This window comes from Lagenorhynchus albirostris, chromosome 5 (genome assembly GCF_949774975.1).
Source record: "Lagenorhynchus albirostris chromosome 5, mLagAlb1.1, whole genome shotgun sequence".
In the NCBI taxonomy this organism is placed as follows: domain Eukaryota; kingdom Metazoa; phylum Chordata; class Mammalia; order Artiodactyla; family Delphinidae; genus Lagenorhynchus; species Lagenorhynchus albirostris.
In genome coordinates, this window is record NC_083099.1 from 35,347,036 (window position 1) to 35,366,109 (window position 19,074).

Below are 19,074 nucleotides of genomic sequence, written 5' to 3' on the forward strand. Positions count from 1 at the left end.
ACCAAAGGGGAAAAAAAAAAAAAAAAAAAAACAAAGGGGAAAGGTTGGGGGGGGAGGGATAATTAGGAGTTTGGGATTATCATATACACACTAGTATATATAAAATAGATAATCAACAAGGACCTACTGTATAGCACAGGGAACTCAGTATTCTATAATAACCTATATGGGAAAAGAATCTGAAAAAGAATATATGTAACTGAATCACTTTGCTGTACACCTGAAACTAACACAACATTGTAAATCAACTATACTCCAATACAAAATAAAATAATTTTTAAAGTACTGATTTTAAAAACCAGTAATTTTAAACTGCCACACACAAAACCAGTGGTGGACAAAACAGTCTCCTTTCCTTCTGAAGTTTATACAATTCATTGTTATCATTAATCAGTCTTTTTACGAAGAGTTCTGAGACCATTATTCCACCACTGATTAAGACTAGAGTGGCAGGTATTGGAGATAATATTCATTTAGCCTCTGAGTTTTCTGGACAGACTTGGTGACCTTGCCAGCTCCAGCTGCCTTCTTTTCCACCACTTTAATGACACAGCAACTGTCTGTCTCATGCCATGAACAGTAAAACAACCCAGAGGAGGATAGAGAAACTCTCAACACATGAGGGCTTGCTAGGAACCGTATCAACAATAGCAGCATCACCAGATCAAAAATTTGGTGCCAGGACTTCCCTGGTGGCACAGTGGTTAAGAATCCACCTGCCAGTGCAGGGGTCATGGGTTCAATCCCTGGTCTGGGAAGATCCCACATGCCACAGAGCAACTAAGCCTGTACGCCACAACTTGAGCCCATACACTGCAACTACTGAAGCCTGCACACCTAGAGCCCGTGCTCTGCAACAAGAGGAGCCACCCCAATGAGAAGCCTGTGCACTGCAGTGAAGAGTAGCCCCCACTCGCTGCAACTAGAGAAAGCCTGCACGCAGCAACGAAGCCCCAGTGCAGCCAAAAATTTTAAAAATAACAAATATAAAATAAAAACGAACTTGGGCCCATCTTCCAGCTTTTTCCCAGAATAATGATCAGTCTTCAGCTCAGCAAACTTGCAAGCAATGTGAGCTGTGTGACAGTCCAGGACAGGTTCATATCTAGCACTGATTTGGCCTGGATGGTTCAAGATAATCACTTGAGGTATGAAGCCAGCTGCTTCCATCGGTGGGTCAATTTTTCTGTCACCAGCCACATGGCCACAACGAACATCTTTGACAGACATGTTCTTGACATTGAAGCCCACACTGTCCCCAGAAAGGCCTTCACAAAAGCTTCATGGTACATTTCAACAGACTTTACTTCAGTTGTAACATTGACTGGAGCAAAGGTGACCACCACGATAGGTTTGAAAACAGTCTCCACTCAACCCACAGGGACAGTACCAATACCACCAATATTGTAGATGTCCTGGAGGGGCAGACTCAAAGACTAGTCAGTTGGATGAGTTGGTGGCAGGATGCAATCCAGAGCAGCATGGTTCCACTGGCATTGCCATCTTTTGGGTGAATTTCCATCCCTTGAACCAAGGCATGTTAGCACTTGGCTCCAGCATGTTGTCACCATTCCAGCCAGAAATTGGCACCAATGCTCCTGTGTTGGGGTTGTAGCCAATTTTCTTAATGTAAGTGCTGACTTCCTTAACAATTTACTCATACCTCTTCTGGCTGTAGGGTGGCTCAGTGGAATCCATTTAATAGCAACACTTAGTTGTTTCACACCAAGAGTGTAAGCCAGAAGGGCATGCTCATGGGTCTGCCCATTCTTGGAGATACCTGCTTCAAATCCACCAGCATCAGCAGCAACAATGAGGACATCATGGTCAGACTGGGATGTACCTGGAAGCATGTTTTTGATAAAGTCTCTGTGTCCTGAGGCATCAGTAATAGTCATGTAGTACTTATGGTCTCGGATTCCCACAGGGAGATATCGATGGTGGTACCACACTCATATTCAGCTTTCAGTTTGTCCAAGACCCAGGCAATCCTCTTCAGAGACTTTTTCTGTCCAGGTGGGATTGCTTCCACCCATCCTGAAAAAAAGTGTCCACAAACACTAGCAGGTATCTGAAATTTCCTGTAGCTCAAGGCATTTGTGTCCAGTCGTTGGTGGCACAGATTCCTTTGTGTTGGGCCCCAATCTGGGAAGGTCCAACAGCAGTCTTTGGGTTGTTTTTAGCACGAATCATGCAATTCTGAGTGACTCACTGTATGGTCTTCTATAGGTTATGCCCCATTATATATATTTGAATCCATTGTAAGGTGGCATCGCTCCTGTAATGGGTACTAATATGAATGTGCTGCAGCACAGGGTCCAAGCTCACCTTAGGAATTAAAACAATTGTGCACTACATTTCCAGCCAGGCAAGGTGCGATCCAAGTGAAACCCTACTCCTCGACCCTCTCTTTGTCCTTTTCTGAATATACTGGATGGTATTTTGACAAGTCAGTCTGTGGGAGAAGTGATCCTCTTACCTCAGAGGGTATTGCTTTAGGTTACGTGTCCCAGCGTCCCTTTTTAAGGGGATGTCTATTGGCCATGTGTTTTTGGCCTTCCCTGGGGTGCTGTTAGCACACACTCTGGTCTTACCTTTTCATAGACCTGGGATGGGGGGCAGGGGAAGAGAGCTCTGTCTCCTGGGGTTTTCATGAGCACCATCTGTAGGGTTAAAGATGTTCTCGTGGAACTCTGATGTCAAGCTGTTCTGAAGAAAAACTTAAGGGTGAAAGCTCATTGTTTCTCCCCCAGTAGGGGCTTACCTCTCTTCCATTTACTCCCCTTTCAGGAATCCAGTGCCAAAAAAGTGGCATTTTGTTTTACATCTTCATTCTTCTGTTGCTGTTCCCTGTTGAACACTTTAAAAACAACATCTACCCATTGAGAAGGATTCATTCCAAATGCACCATCTAATCTTCACAACTTCCTCCCAATATCTGAGACACTTTGCCCAAAATAGATCAAATTTATCCTTCTAATATTTTCAGGGGCCTCAGGATCTACATTAGTATAATGTCTGTAGGCTTGATACATCTTTTCCAAAAATTCAGAGGGATTTGTTTTTTTGCTGAATTTCTTGAATTTGGTTTGAACTATTTTGCTTTGGTTCCCCTTTTCAAAGCCCTGCCCAGATGCACTAATAAGTAGTATTATAAATAAGGGCATTCCTCCCTCATCAGGGTCCCATTTTAGTTCAGCTGTGGGTGATACCAAGTGGGCTTCAGTTATAGAGGACCCTCCTTATGAAGGAGGGTTGCAATCTTTCCAGTTAAAGAAGTCTGAGAAACACAGCTGACTGATCATTTGCATTTAGTCCCCACATGAGATAAAGGTGTAAGGGAAATTGCCCTGCCCTGGGAGGGGCCCAAACTGGGTGCCCTGTCAGGTCTTAGATGGCGGTACTAGACCAAATGCCTGTGCCCCAGGAACTAACACAGGATTTTCTAATTGATCCCTATAAGGAGGGGCAGTTCTGAGCCCCAGTGTCAGGAATTGGGGTTGGATAGGAAGGGAAAGTAGTGGAAGGGGTGGATATATTGGCATAACAGCTGGAGGAGTTAAGGTTTTTTATCTTCCCCCCAGAATTAGACTTTTAAATTGAAGTATAATAGATTTTTTTAAATTGTATTTATTTATTTATTTGGCCGCTTTGGGTCTTCGTTGCTGCACACAGGCTTTTCTCTAGTTGCGGAGAGCAGGGGCAAATCTTCATGGTGGTGTGTGGGCTTCTCATTGCGGTGGCTTCTCTTGTTGCAGAGCACAGGGTCTAGTCGCACAGGCTTCAGTAGTTGTGGCACACGGGCTCAGTAGTTGTGGCTCGCGGGCTCTAGAGTGCAGGCTCAGTAGTTGTGGCGCACAGGCTTAGTTGCTCCGTGGCATGTGGGATCTTCCCAGACCAGGGCTTGAACCCATGTTCCCTGCATTGGCAGGTGAATTCTTAACCACTGCATCACCAGGGAAGTCTGAAATATAGTTGATTTACAGTGTTTTGTTACTTTCAGGTGTATAGCAAAGTGATTCAGTTATACTGTATATACATATATATATATATATTCTTTTTCAGATTCTTTTCTCTTATAGGTTATCAGAAAATATTGAGTATACTTCCCTGTGCTATACAGTAGAACCTTGTTGTTTATCTATTTTGTATATAGTAGTGTGTATATGTTAATCCCAAACTCCTAATTTATCCCTCCCCCTCCTTTCCCTTTTGGTGACCATAAGTTTGTTTTCTATGTCTTTGGGTCTATTTCTGTTTTGAATATAAGTTCATTTGTATCATTTCTTCTTGGATTCCACATATAAGTGATATCATATGATATTTGTCTTTCCCTGACTTACTTCACTTAGTATGATAATCTCTAGGTCCATCCATGGTGCTGCAAATGGTGCTGCAATCCCACTCCTTGGCATATATCTGGACAAAACTCTAATTCGAAAAGATACATGCACCCCAATGTTCACTGCAGCACTATTTACAATAGCCAAGACATGGAAGCAACCTAAGCGTCCATTGACAGGTGAATGGATAAAGATGTGTTTTATATATATATATATATATATATATATATATATATATATATATAAACACACACACAGTAGAATATTACTCAGCCATTAAAAAAGAATGGAGGAGTTAAGATTTGAAGCAACATATTCTCACTCTCATTCTCTTCCTTTTCTTATTTTCCTTGATATAATAGCGCAAATGCTTGCTCATAAAGGATTTCATCATTCTTCCCTGCTTCTTCACAGAATAGCCATAAATAGTAATTGATCATCTCTAACCTTTAAAGGATGACTTTTTGCCTTGGCATCAACCAAACAGGGAGAATTCTGGACTGAGGGTTTTGGCGATTTTAGGAACCAAGTGGAATCTTTTTCTCTTCTCCCTAGGAATGTCCCACAGACACGCCATTCCCCCCCCCATTCCTTTTCTCCATTTGACATCAGTAAAAGTTTTAAATATCACAAAATTTGACTGTAAATGAAGAAACAATACCAAACAAAATGAAGTGAAAAACTCAGAGGACAAACAGTAAATCCTAAATAAACCCTCAAGTTTGGTCTTGGAATTTTACATATACAATGACACAGGAGACCATAAATGATGTAATTAACACAGCAAGGGTAGCAGTGCATGGTGCACAGGGTCCCAAGATAACCCTGACTAAACCCCCTGTGGAGATCCGGACAGGTACAGTGGCCACACATTTTTACAGTAAAATATTATCTTCTTCTCACTCGTGCGTTCATGGCTGTAATCAGATCACTTATCTACAACCTACCTCAGAGGACTTTCTTTAAGGGATATTTAAAACATTCCCCATTTTTAAAGACAGAAATTCAAGACAAAACACAAATGGCACATATAAATGCTAGCATCCAAAGAAGCAAACAAACCAGTTCACAAATTGAGTAAAAGTCCAACAAGTCTTTCCTCTCTCCAACAGGGTACCCTAAGCAAAGGTATTTTAGCTTAATGCTCATTACCTGGGAGGCAGGGTTCCCAAAGATGGGCCATTATGTATAATTTAAGCTTATAGGCAACATCCCTTTAGTGATTAACTTACAATACAATACAAAGGTTCTTTCCCATTACATCTGCAGATGGACTGTGTGTCTGCATTTGAGTTTGAAGGAGAAATTTTCTGATCACCTTTTAGGATCACAAGTGTGAGCCCTGTCACTTAGAGCCAGACAGGGAGCAGACAATCCACTTCACCCCCGCTCCCCACCACCAGCACCTTGTACAGCTTCCTATTTTTGAAGAGGATCAGGACCCTGTTCCCACAAACTTTTTCAGTGGCCCAGAAGAAGTGACCTGACTTCTACTGAGCCAGGTGGGAAAGGAGGATGCCTTCTCTATGCTTACAGGGTACAAAAGCCAAAGTCTGCCTGGTCCAACAGGCACTAAGCAAAACACCTGTGATTTGCTAAGAATCTTAGGTCACTTTCTGGCTCCAGCTCTTGTCATCAAATATTTAACTCGAGGAAAATGGAACTCTGCCTACAATGGATAAGCAGTACATGGTCTGGACATGGGTCACTCACCTTTCTGTTTGGAGCCCATGCAATACTAGTGGCTGACTCCTGAGCTGTGTTGGCAGATGGAAAGGCATGGAGTTCAAATGGGCTTGAACTTGATCCACTGTTTTAGATTTTGTCTTGAAATGAGGAAATTTTTGTAAACAACCTTCATTCAGTTTAGACATTTCTTCCAGTCTTAGTTGGTATTAGCTATTAGTTATAAAATAGGTAAATATTGGGCCTCATATAAATTCTGTAGGCCTCAGTAAGGCCAACTGGTCAAGACATACCTGCTTTAGCACTATTCACAATAGCCAAGATATGGAAACAACCTAAATATCCATCAACAGATGAATGGATAAAGAATATGTTTTACACACACACACACACACACACACACACACAATGGAATATTACTCAGCCATAAAAAAGAATGAAATAATGCCATTTGCAGCAACATGGATGGACCTAGAGATTATCATACTAAGTGAAGTAAGTCAGGCAGAAAAACAAATATCACATGATATCACTTATATGTGGAATTTAAAATGTAACACAAACGAACTTATCTACGAAACAGAAACAGACTCACAGACATAGAGAACAGACTGTGGTTGCCAAGGGAGAGGAGCTGCATGGGAGGGCTGGATTGGGAGTTTGGGATTAGCAGATGCAAACTAGTATATACAGAATGGTTAAACAACAAGGTCCTACAGTATAGCACAAGGAACTACATTCATTACCCTGTGATAAACCATAATGGAAAAGAGTATATATATATATATATATATATATATATATATATATATATATATATATATCTGAATCATGTTTTTGTACAGCAGAAATTAACACAACATTGTAAATCAACTATACAATAAAATACACTTTAAAAAAAAATGCCCATTAGTGCCCACATTGGCTGAAGGTCACTGCTTTGGAAGTTCCCCCTACTCTTGCAGGAAGTATGGCAGGAGAATGGGCTGGTGGTGCTTATCTTGCTTCTATAAATTGTTTCATAATGGAGTGTTCTTGTGATGATGTGGGGCACATTGCTGATAGCAGTGTTACTGAAATGTTGTCCCCAGAGCATGTAAACACGGACAGACAGAAGTAGGTCTCGTGCTATGAGGCCCCCTTGGGCAAACGTCTTTAGGAGCTTCCTTGTCACATGTCACTTGGTGGCTACCTGTCTTCTGTACAGGAACTGGTTCTTCACAAAAGAGTTACTTGACTAATGATGGAAGAAGTTTCCCCTGCTTTCAGAAATTTTCTATCAAGTTGACTTCATTGTAACCAGAGACATTTCTCCTTCAGTTTCCAGTGTTATTGCTGTATCTGCTATAAAGTCACATCTGCCAGCTTCCAGTCGTAATTCCTGAGGACTAGTGGGAACTGAGCCCCAGAAACAACAAAGCATGCAGTACAAGACAGCTGCCATCAACATCCTGCCTCTAGCGACTGCCCAGGATTCCCTGAAGTGAGAGGACCCAATTGAAGTGTAATCGTCCCCTCCGGAAAACAGCCAGAGTCCTGCGTGTGCATGGTTGCCAGCCTCCATCCCATTATTTGCTTTTCTGCTTTTAAATGTTGTTTCCAAAGAACTTACAGCAGTCCCTGCCATGCATTGTTTTTCATTCTTTTTAGATTAATGAGGTGACCTGCTCAAGTTAGATGAGCCAAATTAATCTCAATGAATGCAACCCATAACACCATAAAAGCAAATAAGTGACTTTAACTCTGCTTGCCAAAGAATCTTTTTGGCATGGAGACGCCTAATTTTTCCTTCCTGACATTTGACAGGAAGAGTGAAAGTGACAGTTGTGATCTTGATTCTCTTAAAGCAGACTTTTTATGAGCATCGAGTATGTGTCAGGGCATTTAGAAAATTTGTTGTTGTTTTTAAAGAGAAAAGATAAGATATCCATCAAGTTCGGCACTGCATTGAATTTGCTTTATTTGAGAAGGAAGTAACTGCATCACAAAAGTCCTAACAAAGATATTAATGGGACTCTGTCAGAATGAATAATAATATTCATTGGGCATCCAACATAAATGTCCTTATCTAAAATGGTATGTTGAAATGATGAAGCAAAGATGACAAAAGAACTGTTGGCTGACTGTCCTTTTTTTTCTGCTAACTGTAGAAACAATGAACGTGATGCTTTACCTCACAAAGGAGTACTGGTGATTGTAAGGAGGGGGCCCCTTCCCTCCTCCAACAGAGAGTTTTACCAGCTGCCAATAACAGCCAGCCTGCTGCTAAAATGTCACCGTAAGGGACACAATTGAGGTTACAGTATCCACAGAGGACATGGATAATTAGGAAAACATGAGTCAAAGCAGAGGAAGTAGGCAAAGAATAAAGAACTGATGAAAAGAAAGTAAATAAGGAAAAGATCTATTCTATAAAAACTCTAGACTTTTTTCAACCTGGAAAATTAGAACCGGCAGCATCTCTTGCTTACATCACCTTGCTTACATGGTTCCTTTCTCTAGTCAGTAACCACGAGGATGCCTTTGCCATGGGAAGAATATTGTGATTTAATGACCCAAAGCCCTTTGTTAAATACCATTTCCCATAAAGAGAGAGGCTCAAGGTTCTGTGGCCCAGGAGCCATTGAGATGTGCATTTATGAGGAGGTCCATCCAAACTACGTCAAACACAGGAAATTCTCACCGTGGTTTACAAAGGCAAGTTTTACCCTCACCTGACACAGTGCTTGTTAACCTTGGCTGCAACTTAGAACCATGCAGGTTGCTTTTAAAACCTAAGTCCAGTATCCTCAGAATCTCTGGAGCTGGTTCCCAGATGTCAGTGTTTCTTAAAGCTCAGTGAAGGTTCAGAACCACTGGCCTGAAACAGCATGGTGTACAGATGGGCAAGTCATGTAGGGCACCTGGGTCAGTTATTTGGGAACCTCCCTAGAGCAATTCACATGGGAGAAAATTTTATTAAATTGTAATAATAATGTGTATATGTGCATAGTACTACTTTATATTATAAAGTGTTTTTATGTCCTTGTGAGAGTGCCCCCTGGGAAAATGCTTCACATCTTGTAAAACTACACAAATGTTAGATGTAATCAGCCTGGGACTTCCCTGGCAGTCCAGTGCGTAAGGCTCTGTGATTCCACTGCAGGGGGCAAGGGTTTGATCCCTGATTGGGGAATTAAGGTCCCTCATGCCGCATGGTCAAAAAAAAAAAAAAGGAAGAAGTAATCAGCCTGTGTGATCACTGAGGAAATGGGCAGAATAAGAGGCCTGGGACTCGGTCAGTTCTCACCAAACAAGTGGCTGGCAGACCTTTTACCAAAATTGGGTCCCTGACTTTCCTGTGTCCTCTCTACAACAACTTGGGAGTCAGAATTATCTTTGAAGATCTCCCTAAAAGATTGATATATTTGGTTTCCTCTATTATGAACTGTGATTTAGCCTCATGTACAAACATGTATTAAAAATTGCTCTAAGTTGCCTTAGAAATATGTTGCTTTAGTATCTCCATGATAAGATCACAAGTGAAACAAACTCAATTTTAGCTCCTCTGAAGTTTTCAAAGTTTGTTATTGTTGTTGTAATATTTGCAATTGTATTTTTTTTCACTTGTCCTGCACGTGCAGCAAGTATCAGAGGTTTAGGGGAAACTACTGAGAGGAAAAATGGAAAGTGGAGAAAACTTTATCTATTAACTTAGTTTCTTTGGATGCAAATTGGGATAGATGAAGACTGTTCTTCTCCTGGCTGAATGCTTTAGAAGAACCTAGAGAAGCTGCTGTGGAGCTGTAGGGTCTCTAGTGGGGGTGAAGCTGACTTACTGATCATTGAGTCTCCCTCTCAGGCCTCATCAGGGCCCCTCTCCCTCAGGACTTGAAGGTAATAACCGCATGACAGTTATTGAAACCCCCCCAACTGTCAGATGTTTTACCCAGTCTCTCATTTAATCCTCAACCACCCTGTGAGTCAGTTGGTTATCATCTCTACAGATGAGGAAATTGCAACTCAGAGATTATGTGACATCTCCAAGTCAAATATCCAGTGAATGGCCAAGCTGGGTGAGAACTGAAGGTCGTGCCCCTCTAGACTCCTGGTCACACATTCTGGGCAGGGCCCCAGCTTCCTAACTGTTCTGGTAGAGAGCCCTCTCTTCAGCTGTGGGGAAACAGGAGCCCCCTTCCCCAGGGCACATCTGTAGATGTGGTTTAGACAATTTTCTGGGAGGCAGTTTCTCCCAAGTCTGCAGAAGAAAAGGTAGGTGTCATGTCCCTTAAATTCACCACTTCTCACCTCTTCTCCCATCACCTGAGATGGGAAGGGAGTGGAAAGAAGACTGGTTTGCCAGAGCCAGGCCTGATGAGAACTGGATGGGAGTAAGTGTGAGAGGAAGGGCTGGCCTTGGGTGTGGGATCACCTACCACCAGACTGGGGAACTCTGGTTGATGTCACTTGTATTTACAACCAAGTGAAACTGCTCTATTGGCAGGGCTAACTCAGCTTCCCATCCAGAGCAAGAGGACCAAGTATGTATTTGAGGGGTCAGGTGCTAATAGTGGTGAATAGAAAGTAAGGATGAAAACATCTGCCCTTCACTCCACGTTACAAGTCTAAATAGTTATATTACCCTGTTGGACAACTCCATAGTTATTGTTTTAACCTGAGCAAGGGTCTTAAGCATGACTAGTAGATATTGATTAGACTTGCAAATAGATTTAGGCAGTAAAACAGTAGGAGACTTAAAAAAATCCTCAGTTTCCAGAATATCAAAGAAGTCATACCAGCTAAAACTGCTGAACCAACTTCTTTAAAAATAAGCATTGATTCAAAATGTAATAGAATAGTGAACTCTTGCATCTTTTTAAGGACGTCGTCTCAATTTTCTCTCCATCTAATGAGGTGGGAAGGAGCATTGGACAAGACAGGTAGTCACTCTTGGACTCTGTGCCTCTTCATGGATGGGAGGCCTATGAAGAATGTCTGTGGATTAGTCATTTCTTCTATTTATGTGGTAAGTTAGGCTGACCTAATTATCAAACACAGAAGGTCAACGATCATGCCAACTTTGAGACATTGTCTAGTGACCCTTCTATTTCACCATCAGTCAGAAAAGTGCCTGAGCTTTTTAGGACCTTGGTGCTCCCAGGCATGGAGATCCCACCATTTCTTATTTGCTCATCTCTGTGTTTAATTATTGGTCTGGCCACAGTGAGGGGGCGTGATTCCTCTTTGTTACCTCCTGAACTGTTTGTTTGTTGATTCTACATTGAGCCAGGGATGTTTCCTAGTCTCACTGAAATTAGAGAGACATTCAGAGAACCCACTGACTGAATAAATAAAAATTAGGGAAAAATCATTATGGGTCAATCATCCAGTTGGATTTTAAGAGAACATGAAAGAAAAGGAGTAACTGATTTTTAAAACTTAAAAATAAACTGTATTATAAAAGTAATATTTGTTTATTATATAAGTTTAGAAAAAAAAGAAAAACACTTCATGATCCCACCTTGTAGAGTTACTAAGACTGTTAACATCTTCTAGAACTTCTGTGCCTATGCATGTGTATGTTTCTATAGGATTATACTGTACATGCTGTTTCATAGTCTTTTTCCGTTGGTAATATATCCTTCAGTGTCTTAAAGTTTAGGGGGGTTGGTTTTTCAGTTGGAAACAGGCTATGACGGGCATCTTTATAGCTAAACCTTTGTGGACATCATTAATTATTCTTAAGTAAATTACTGAAAAGGAAATGACTGGATCAAAGGATATGGAATACCTAATTGCCCCTCAGAAAGACTGTACCAAGTTACATGTGTTCAAAATCTCCTCTATTTAAGACAAGAGTAGCTGGGCTCTCCCTGAGAGGTGTGCACAGGCTTCCTCCTCCACTTACCAGTAATTCCTCCCCTGCTTCCAACTGAGGATATCGCTGTTTTTCTTTCCTTTAACAAGTTCCTGAGGGGTCAATGCTCACCCTTCCCTTATTTCCCTTTTCTGTCTCCACTCCTAGGACTGGATTTGTCACCCCAGTGAGCCAAGCAAGGACCCTTAATACCATCTTGGAATTCCCAGGATCTCAGAGAAGAGCTAATGCCCTGGGTAAAATTATTAGGCCATTATGTGGAAAGCAGGAAGGAATGCAAAAGCACATATGACTCTAGCTTGTGGGTATTGGATGGGTCCAAGTATCTTCATCAGGACCAGTCCACAGCCCTGGGAAGAGTGGGCTGTAACATGGCAAGGGAGGAAGGAGGCTGACTCCACATGGCCTGCCTGGTAGGAGGTGGTGATTCAGCTGGCAGGAGGGGAATGGTATTAACATTGACACCATAGCTGTGTCTGTCTCCAGTAAACCATTTCTGTGAGGGCAAGAGAGGGCTGGTGTTGTCACAGCCCTTACTGCTGAGGACACTGTCCATGTTCCTTATACCAGGGGCTGCACAACTCAATCCTCTCAGGGAGCAATGTCAGGAAGAGCTGTCTTTCCTCTGAAAAAGAGTATGATTCATTGACTCAGATAAAGAAAGGTATTTAATCCTACCTGCCTCCTTGAAAGCAAAGTAAAAGTGAACCAACTATTCTTAGTCTCATTTCTGGTGTAATCATCTCTCCTCACTCCATCTTTCCTATCTGTGTTGCCTGCAAAGAATATTTAGGTCTGTATTTCCAGGTATATATGGTCCTACAGTGTATGTGCTTTTATAATAAGTCACACCACCTCTCACAGGGAAGGAAGGAAAGCGGGGAGGTAGGAAGGGAAGGAGGTCCCCTGGAGGATTTTCTGAGTGGCAGATTTGAAACTTAACTGTGAGTCTTGAGTTCCACTTTAATTTACTTAAATACTGGAAGGAATTTATTCCCTTCCATTTATCCAGAACAAGAGGGACATAATAAATAATTGTTAAATTCTTGTTTACTAAAGACTTAAATTCGGGAGTTAGGAGAACACTTGAAGGAGTGTTTCCCAGATACCTATGGAGGGGATGGAGGGAGGGGATGGAAGGAAGGACGAAGGGAGAAGAGGAGGGAGAAATGAGCTATGGCCTGAAAGCATCTCCTACACCACAGGGAGGGCTCAAGCCTGGAATCACTGCAGGGTGGTGACACTGGCTGCTCTCCCAGCAGGGGCACGATGCTTGCTCTGGGGGGCTCAGGCATGGCCTGACAGCATGGCAAGTGATTTGGGCCACGTCCCAGGAGCTGACAGTCTCCTAAACGGTGCTGAGAAGCTGATAAAAGCTAAAGAGACTTGATGAGCACTTCTTAGACCCATTCACTGTCATTGACAGTGGAGCCTATGATCTTAATTGTGGAGCCCAGAAAACTGGGATCTAAATGCTGCCAAGTGACACCACTGGAAGTGTCTGCCATTCTAGGCAGCTCTGTCCCCTGGTGCAGGAGGTAAAGAGTGAAGCTCTCAGGAAAAGTTTCCAGATTTTAAGTTATATTTTTCTCAATGAAATGTAAAAAAGCAAAGGTCCTATATACATATAAACTCTCCTTTCTTCTTTCTGCCCCATGTGTGTGCAGTCCCCTAGGCTGTAAGTTAACACATGATGAATTAATCATATTACATTTAATCAAAACTCATTATCAAACTACTAGTAATTGTCCATCCAGCACTTTACTACCTGCTGTGTTAAGCAGGACTTCCTATTATCTATCCTAAAAACCTCTTTCTTCAAGCTCTAAGAGGCTGCATGGTGGTCAAAAGTTTTGAAATTTGATAGGGAGATTCTCGATCATTCCTTGCCTACTTCATTAGACATCAGCTTTAGTCTTCTGTGAACTCCCAGGGGCAGGTTTCACAGGTGGCATGGGAAGGCCTCCAAGAGGCACACATGAGAAGAGAATGGAATGAGCATATTGATGATTTTGTTTTTCCTTCTATTCATTTGACCTTATTCTTTCCTCTGGTCTGACTTCCCCTCTGCGTCCTGCTGACCAGCATAGTGCTCGGCAGGTGACAGGCAGAACCTCCAGAAGGCTTATTTGGTAAGTGAATTAAATGAACATACTGGAGCATCTTCTTTTTTTTTTTTTTTTTCTGTCTTTCAATTTCCTTGGTTATTCTATTTGCCCTTCTCTTGGTTGACTCCAAGTACCATAGTGACATTCTTGTAAAGGTCTGAAACCATTTGAGAGGCCCACAGGGCAAATCACACATTTATGTACCCTATGCTTCTAGATGTTAATGGTCAGATTAAAACTTGAATAAATGGAGGGCAGACTTGTTCCTGGTGAAAAGACTACATTTCATAAAATTGCCTGTTATTTCTAAATTGTACCTAAAAGTCCAGGGCCGTTCCATCATACTCCCTCCAGAGTTGAGGGAAGGCAGTGAACAGAAAATGCATGAGGGTATAATTCTGTAAAAATGGTTCTCAAATTCATCCAGAGTAATAAGATAGAGGAAACCTCAAAAGAAATTCTAAAGATAATAAGTAAATGGGGAAAGATTTATCTTTCCAAACTCTAAACCATAAACACTGCTTAAAGAATGAACAAAGCCCATGTGGTACTGGCACACGAATAAGTAGATCTAAAAAAACAATAGAACAAGTACAGAAAGATGCTTTTACAAGTAGTCAGTTTTTAAATTTCAAGATATTTGAAACACAGGAATCCATAACTCCATACAATAATACATATAAATAAGTGGGAGAGAAGGGAGGACAATGGCTTTCAATGGAATGTTGGCTGCCCAGCTGACAAATGTGGAAGGGGTGCTAGAGTTGGAAAATCATTGTTCTGCAGCCATCATGGTACAGACAAGAATCATCAGTGGATACTAAATCAAGGGGGAGGGAGGGACAGATTTTGATGGTAAGCAGGATATTTGCATGGTATTAAAGTATCTCTCCACACATGGAAGCAACCTAAATGTCCATCAACAGATGAATGGATAAAGATGTGGTATATACACACACACACACACACACACACACACACACACACACTGGAATATTAGCCATATAAAGAATCAAATAATGCCATTTGCAGCAACATGGAATGGACCTGGAGATTATCATACTAAGCGAAGTGAGTCAGAGAAAGACAAACATCATATCACTTATATGTGGAATCTAAAGTATGACCCAAATGAACTTACCTATGAAACAGAAACAGACTCATAGACATAGAGAACAGACTTGTGGTTGCTGGGAGGGCAGGGAGACGAATTGGGAGTTAGGGGTTAGCAGATGCAAACTATTATATATAGAATGGATAACAACAAGGTCCTACCGTATAGCACAGGAACTGTATTCCATATCCTGTGACAAATCATAATGGAAAAAAAATAAAGTGTCTTCCCATGGATTTCTTACTAGTTAAAAGGGGAAAACACTAACTATACAGTAATTACCAGGTGATCAAAATTAATAGCACCAATATGGGACAGATGAATATCATGAAACCAGATATAATACTTTGAGACAAAATATCACTTCTATCATATCCCAGCTGGAATGTATAATCTGAATTTAGTCATTAAGGAATGTCAGGCAATTCCCCCCAAAGAAAAAGGGAATGAACGCTTTCAAAAAATGTCAAATGCATAAAAAAAGAAAAGACTGGGTATAGATACCAGATTAAAAGAGATTAAAGAGACATGACAACCAAATGTAATACTGATCCTAAACTAGATCCTGTATTGGAGGTGGGGAGGGATGCTAGGAAGTACATTATTGCTAAAATTGGAACATGGACTTTATATATTTTTTTATTGAAGTATTGTTGATTTACAATGTTGTTAGTTTCAGGTGTACAGCAAAGTGATTCAATTATACATATCTATATATCTATATATATGTATATTCTTTTCCAGATTCTTCTCCCCATAGGTTATTACAAAATATTGAGTATAGTTCCCTATGCTATACAGTAGGTCCTTGTTGGTTGTCTATTTTATATACAGTAGTATGTATATGTTAATCCCAAACTCCTAATTTATCCCTCCCCTGGGACATGAACTTTAGATTAAAGTATTGTATCAATGTTAAATTTACTTAAATTGACAACCCTACTGTGGTTATGTAAGAGAAATTCTTATTTCTAGAACATGCACACTGAAGTATCCAGAGGAAAAGAGTCACAGGGAGTGCAACTTACTCTCAAAAGTTCAGGAAAAGACTCAGGAAAAAATATTTATATAAAATAGGTAGATAGATAATAAAGCAAATGGGTGCAAAATGTTAGCAATAGGTGAATCTAGGTAAAAGGTACATGGATGTTCTTTGAACTATTATTGCAACTTCTCTGTAACTTTGAAATTATTTCCAAATAAAAAGTGGTTTTTTGTTGTTTTTGTTTTTGTTTTAAGAATACACACAGTTGGGACTTCCCTGGTGGCACAGTGGTTAAGAATCTGCCTGCCAATGCAGGGGACATGGTTTCGATCCCTGGTCAAGGAAGATCCCACATGCCACAGAGCAACTGAGCCTGTGCGCCACAACTGCTGAGCCTGTGCTCTAGAGCCCACGAGCCACAACTACTGAGCCTGCACACCACAACTACTGAAGCCCATGTGCCTAGAGCCCATGCTCCACAACAAGAGAAGCCACCACAGTGAGAAGCCTGGGCACTGCAGTGAAGAGTAGCCCCCACTCAGTGCAACTAGAGAAAGCCCATGTGAAGCAATGAAGTCCCAATGCAGCCAAAAATAAAAATAAAATAAAATAAATTTATAAAAATATATATATATGTCCACAATTTAAAAATACTAAAAGAAAAGAAAAACGAATACACACAGTTATGGTCCCATTTATATAAAGTTCAAGAATAGGCAAAACTGGGACTTCTCTGGTGGTCCAGTGGTTAAGAATCTGCCTTCCAATGCAGGGGATGTGGGTTTGATCCCTGGTCGGGGAATTAAGATCCCACATTCTGCGGGGCAACTAAGCCTGCGCGCCGCAACTACTGAGCCTGCAAGTTCTAGAGCCTGCGTGCCACAACTAGAGAGCCCATGTGCTGCAACTACTGAGCCTGTGCGCTTTGGCATGGAACGAAAGATCCCTCATGCCGCAACAAAGATCCTGCGTGCCACAACCAACACCTGACACAGCCAAATAAATAATTAAGAAAATAAAATAAAATTAAAAAGGTAGACAAAACTACTATAGAGGTACTGAGTGGGTGGGGCTCACAGGAGTCAGGTGTGGTATTGGAGACATTTTTATACCTGGATCTCAGTAATGGCTACATGACTGTATGTTTATATGTAAACATTTATTGAGTTGTTTGCTTAAAATTTGTGTACATATACATACTATGCCTCAATTATAAATTTAATTAAAAATTTTTTTATTAATTGTGGTTGAGAGAAAGTCATGTATGAAAGTGTAGGAATAGAAAATGAGGAATGCAATGAAATTGCATTTGTAATGAAATGGGACCAAGAAAAACTACTTCAAAACTGGCCTCAGAACTTTCACAAATGAAACAAGCTATTCTAAATCACCATAGGACTACACACAACAGAATGATACAGTCGCTGTGCAAGAAATGCTAAGTCGGAGAAGGATTGGCAGAGAGGTTGATTAGGAAAGATCTCCAGGAAACTTGAGGTGAGGCTTGAAAGGAAATATAGGAGTTGGAGAGGAAGAGGATTACACAGCCTACTTACTAATTTCCCTTCTTCAACCATTTATGTAAGCTTTTAGGTTGGTGAGGCTTTCATTTGAGACTGGCTTGGTCTTTTTTTTTAATGCACAAGTATAGAACTGAAGAAAGTCATATCTGTAGGATAAGAAATAAACGAGCATATATTATCTCTCTGAGGAGAAGTATTAAAAAAAAAACTATGATGATAGATTCTCGAGACATGGGGCTGCAAGAGAAGGCTGGCACTTAGCAAGTCTACATACTTACTTAAGCCCACATTTATAGAGGAGCCTCTCCCATGTCCTGGACAAAAATGTTATTCTTGGGAGACCAAGATGTGTCCCTCAAAGCCCCAAAGAGCTTACACACTCATAGGAATACATAACAAAGAGTCATAAAAATGGCAAGTTGGGACCTCTCGTCTGCAAAGTAAAATGAGATCACAATTTTTTGCACCCCCTCTGCTCCAAAACCTAACAGTGATGGACAAGATATGTAAATAGACATAGCCAGGCTCCACAACAAGTAAACCAGAAAAGGAAAACTATGTAAAGCAGAGAACAAACTGAAGCACAAGCCTCTTAAGACATGGGTGAGAAAAAAAATTGTGGCAGTGGAGTTAAAGGGGCCAAAATGCTTGATTAAAGAGGGGAGACCAAAGCCAGAGGAAGGGCTACACCATCCCAATATCCTCACCAAATGAAGACAAGGGGAAAAAAAAAAAACTTTTGTCTATGTCACTTACTGGCCAGCACACACACACACACACACACACACACACACACACACACACACACACAATGGAATATTACTCAGCCATAAAAAATTATATTTTCAGCAATGTGGTTGGACATAGAAAATATTATGCTTAGTGAAATAAGTCAGAGAAAGACAAATACTGTATGATATTTATATGGTCGAATCTAAAAAATAATACAAATGAATGTATATGCAAAACAGAAACAGACTTACAGTTATAGAAAACAAACTAGTGGTTACCAGAGGGGAGAGGGTAGTGTGGAGGGGCAATTTAGGGGTATGGGATTAAGAGATAAAAACTACTAGGTATAAAATAGATAAGCTATTTTATTTATTTTTAATATATAAATAGATATAGCCATTATCTTATAATAATGTTTAATGGATTATAATCTGTAAAAATACTGAAACACTAGGCTATACACCTGAAATTATTATGACATTATATATCAACTATATTTCTATTTTAAAATATATATATATATATATATATATATTGCCCTTCCTGTTTATAACCCTGCAATGATTTCTGTTGTTTTTAGATTAAAATCCAAACTGAGCCAATCAATCAATTAATAAATGTTATTACCCAGAGATAAACCAAGTTCCTGCTGGCTCAGTAACTGGATTTGCAAAGTCTTCGTTATTACCAGAGATCAGGATCTTTTGAAATCCTTCTGGACTAAGG

The 19,074-nt window shown here is 40.7% G+C and overlaps 1 long non-coding RNA gene and 1 pseudogene across 1 annotated transcript; one reads left to right on the plus strand and one right to left on the minus strand.

Moving 5' to 3' along the window:
• Positions 1–441: 441 nt before the first annotated feature.
• Positions 442–6,075, minus strand: LOC132520202 (elongation factor 1-alpha 1-like; annotated as a pseudogene).
• Positions 6,076–10,879: 4,804 nt separating this feature from the next.
• On the plus strand, positions 10,880–17,190 carry LOC132520444 (uncharacterized). Its single transcript, XR_009540550.1, has 4 exons — positions 10,880–11,034; positions 12,034–12,122; positions 13,972–14,018; positions 16,348–17,190. It is a non-coding gene; the product is annotated as an uncharacterized LOC132520444 (long non-coding RNA).
• The last annotated feature ends 1,884 nt before the right edge of the window (positions 17,191–19,074 follow it).